Source organism: Poromitra crassiceps, assembly GCF_964638095.1.
Source record: "Poromitra crassiceps genome assembly, chromosome: 6".
In the NCBI taxonomy this organism is placed as follows: Eukaryota; Metazoa; Chordata; class Actinopteri; order Beryciformes; family Melamphaidae; genus Poromitra; species Poromitra crassiceps.
The window spans coordinates 6,906,156-6,911,141 of record NC_139627.1 but is presented as its reverse complement, the minus strand read 5'-3'; positions in this window follow the sequence as shown (position 1 = coordinate 6,911,141).

The following is a 4,986-nucleotide window of genomic DNA, read 5'->3' as shown; positions in this document are numbered from 1 at the left end:
TTCACACCTACATAGATGCATTCTTCACACCTCTACATAGATGCATTCTTCACACCTCTACATAGATGCATTCTTCACACCTCTACATAGATGCATTCTTCACACCTCTACATAGATGCATTCTTCACACCTCTACATAGATGCATTCTTCACACCTACATAGATGCATTATTCACACCTCTACATAGATGCATTCTTCACACCTACATAGATGCATTCTTCACACCTCTACATAGATGCATTCTTCACACCTCTACATAAATGCATTCAAGTCAGAACTCGCATGCTCTGAACATGCTTGTATTTGACATAAAGAGCAACACGAGAGTTGAAGACACGCAGTTTGCAGACAAATGTACCGACAAATGCACCGCTGTCGTGCTATAGAGCGCGAAAGCATGTAGGAGTCAAGTGTGACATGCTCTCTCTCTCTCTCACACACACACACACACACACACACACACACACACACACACACACACACTCTCTCTCTCTCTCTCACACACACACAGACACACATACACACACACACACACACACACACACATACACACACACACACACACACACACACACACACACACGTATATACACACACACACACACACACTTGTGTCCTCCTTCCCTTCAAATGTGTGGGTGGTGTTTGTGAGTCTGTGTTCTGTGTGGGAGGACAAAGTGTGAACTGAAGAGTGTGTGTGTGTGTCTGTTGCGTGTGTGTGTTGTGTGTGTGTGAGTGTGTCTGTTGTGTGTGTTGTGTGTGTGTGTGTTGTGTGTGTGTGTGAGTGTGTCTGTTGTGTGTGTTGTGTGTGTGTTGTGTGTGTGTGTGTGTGTGTTGTGTGTGTGTGTGCTTGTGTGTGTTGTGTGTGTTTTAACACGAACACGATTTCAGACGGCAGCCCGTCTTTATTGTCACACGAACACACTACAATACATGCATGCGGCCACAACACACACTCATGCTGACGGTGTCCGGTGAAATATGTCCTCTGCATTTGACCCATCCAGGCTTGTCCTTTCCTCCAGGGGGCAGCCCAGGAGCAGTGGTCGCTATTTGTTTCCAGCGCCCGGGGAGCTTCATTGGACCATCATTGGACCAACTTCAGATGTTGTCGTCACTGGTCGGATGACAATCTTCTGCATGTTTTTAGTGGGGGGTTATGTACGGAGGAACCCCCTGGGGGGTACGGGGAGAACATGCAAACTCCACACAGAAAGGCCCTTTCGACGAGATAGCCCACCTGGGCAGTAGGCACTGAAGATATGGGGGGGTCACAACTCCAGCGCCCACAGCGTCCCAGGTGGGAATCGAACCCAGGACCTTCGAGCTGTGAGGCGACAGCGCTTACCACTGCACCACCGTACCCTTGCGTGTGTTGTGTGTGCGTGTGTGTGTGTGTGTGTGCGCGCGTGCGTGCGTGCGTGTGTGTGTGTGGGCTGGAAGAGGGACAGGGAGGGAGGGCGGGGCCCATAACAAGAGGCCTTGCCCTTGACATCCCATAAGTGGCCAGTTGAACACAAACTGGCTGTGGCGTCACCCCCAGGCTGGGAGGGTAATCATTAGGTCTGTTCAACACGGCATAGGAAAATACAATTTCAAAATTACTCCCTACTTCTTACTTACTGCATTTCAATCATGAGAGACTAGTAGAAAGTTTAACAAGCTTTAATGATACAACAAATTATTTTTGGCGTATGACTCCATGATATGATGACGCTCTCCTGAGATGATGAGGGCGTCGTCAGTGAAGAATAGGATAGGAAATCCCCCATAGGGAATTCTTCAATCAGGAGTCATGACGATGGTGGTGGTCAAGGGAGGAGGTGGGGCAAAAACTGCTTCAGGATGATGATCAGCAACTGAGAATGACATATGGCACATACACAGCACATAGCAAACAGAGTACAAAACATGGGCCCCGTTCCAATACCCATACTTCCATACTATTTAGTAGGCAAAAAAAGAATTAGTATGTCCCAATACATAGTATGTCAGATGCAGTATGCCAAGAATACCAGGATGTTGTACTACATCAGCTCCTATTTCGGAGTATGCATCGATGCATGCTTTGTCAGCCAATCTTCCCCACAATCCTTTGCGCAGCAGGAAGTTACATCTTCTTCTTCTTCTTCTAATGTTTTATGGCGGTTGGCAAACAACTTTTTGTGCATTACCGCCACCTACTGGAGTTACGTCGCACTGACTGAGCTGTGTGTTCATGAATGAGATAATTAACTTTAAGAAAGCCTTGAAATATGTTAAAACCAAACAAGCATGGAGTGTGTACCAAAACATGCATATCTTGATTCCTGTTTAGAACTCTGACTTAATGTTTTTGCTTTATTTATTTTATTTTGTTTATTTGATTGTCTGTTCCAATTTTGTAAATGTTTAGTCTGAATTTTTTGTATAATGTACTGTTTGTTACTGCCAGACTTTGTTTATTGAATAAAAAAAAAAAAAAAAAAAAAAAAACTCAAATGTGGCGCTGCGGACGTCGGCGGAAGTGAGCAAGAGGTCGGAGTTCAGGAAGCTCACGTGACGACAGATGTAGTGTGTCCCAATAGTATGCATTTTGCATGCATGCTGCACACTACAATCCATACTATGTGAGGGCAGCGGCAGTACATACTACAAGAAAGAAGTACAAGTATGGGTATTGGAACGCAGCCATGGACCCTGATATACTACGCTGATTAGGTGATTGGCATCAGCTGGAGAGGGAATGGTTTGGGCTGATTGGTTATTGCCACACATGTGTGGCAAACTGAATGGGTGAGGAGACCGCATCAGAGAAAGGGGGTGAGCCCAACAATGAATGGGTTATACAACCTCAAAGAAAGGGGGCGTGCACTGTGATATGACGTGAACTGGCGTTAGCTGTTAAGTAGTCTTCATTATTGAAAATAGTCCAAGACATCATTAGTGGATTTTCTTTGAAAATATCACACTATATGCTTTTGTGTTTAACACAGCTTTGTCTGAGGGGGTTTTCTTGTGCTTTCTTGTGCTTGTTTTCCAGGAGTCATTTTGAAATAATGAGAGAAACTATCTTGTCTGCAGCCTAAATATTATCCACTTTTACTTTATGTGATATTTTCCATGTTTAAAGTTGTCAAAAGTGAAAAATGATATCAAATCATATTGAAGTATAGCATTGGAAAATTAATCAGCTGATAGGCAATGTTGATTTCTTCAGCCTTGTTATTGATCTATAGCTCAGTGAAACAAAGATACACCCCTTTATTCAAAATTCATTTTAGATTATAAACCATCATTCTTGATAGTCATAATGGAATAAACACACCAGGCTCAGCAGTAATTCCCCTCAGGATAAAATATTTAAATATTTTAGTATATTAATAATTGACTTAGAAATAAAAGAATACCACTGTTGAGGTATTTTTTTAAATCTTGTTTGTGTCTTTATTTCACTCATGTGCTCTGTTAAAAGTGATTGCTTTCGCTGTGATGAAAAAGCCTATACTGTAGGGCTGCTAGGGAGTATTTCCATAACTGTGTCAAGGAAACTATAAAAGAAGGAAGAGTCATCATTACATCACTTACATCATACTTCGCACCTTCTGTGAAATAAAGCATGTGTACGGCACAGAGAATTATGTTTTGTATAATCTGTCTAAGAAAAAGCACTCTCTATGTGCTCAAATCAGAGCTGGCATACTTGGCCTTCATATTGAGACAGGCCGATTTGTGGGCACTGCTGAGGAGGATAGACTGTGCAGTCTGTGTGAACTTAAGGAAGTTGAAAACGAAACGCACTTTGTATTCTATTGTCCCTTCTATAATACTATCAGGCAGAGTTTTTTTAATAAGGTAGACAAAGAAAATGAATTTGTGTGGTTGGAAGACTTTCCATTCATACGGCTCTTCCAATATGAAACTTTTAGCATTTGCCACTTTCTTAGAAAAGGCTTGGTTGATGAGGAGGAATGAAATGTATAGATAAAATAAGAAAAAGAAAATGTATATATTTTGTGTAACTGTGTCATATAATCCCATGTGGGATGGGCCACAATGTGGCATGACACGCAAATAAAATAATTATTCATTAATTATTCATACAATGTTATAAATGCTCTGCTTGGGGCCAGACTTTGGTGCCAGTTCTATTGAAGCCTATGGGAGATGCATGGAGAAGCACACTAAAACCCAACTTATCTACGTCGTATGACCTTTGATGAAGAAATGCATCTACCAAATGAACACACTTCAGTTTATTTACTGTTGGTCTCCAAATATCCAAACCTGATTATAGACATACTTTACAGGGCTCATGGCAAGTCAAATGAACTATTTAACGAACGTGCATATTTGGAAACAATCAGTCACTATCTATATTCTCTGAAAAGTTTTATTTCACTTGGTAGAGGCAATTGTTCTTCAAAGGTCATACGTTAGATTTTAGTGTGCTTGTTCATGCCTCTCCCATAGGCTTCAACAGAACTGGCACAAAAGCCTGCCCCCAAGCAGAGCATGAGATAATGACTCTTCCTTCTTTTATAGGTTCCTTGAACCGTGTGTGTGTGTGTGTGTGTGTGTGTGTGTGTGTGTGTGTGTGTGTGTGTGTGTGTGTGTGCGTGCGTGCGCGCGCGTGCGTGCGTGTGTGTGTGCATGTGTGTGTGTGTGTGTGTGTGTGTGTGTGTGTGTGTGTGTGAGTGTGTGTTGTAGAAGTCTTGTTTCCTAGGTAACCAAGGTTGATTCCTTCTGCTCATGTAGCTCTGTGGGGATGTTCCGGTTACTTCAACACTCTGTTCCATCTCCTCAAACAGGGGATGGTTTGCCTTCATTGACAATGCACACATGAACTAACCCTAACCCACACATGAACTAACCCTAACCCACACATGAACTAACCCTAACCCACACATGAACTAACCCTAACCCACACATGAACTAACCCTAACCCACACATGAACTAACCCTAACCCACACATGAACTAACCCTAACCCACACATGAACTAAC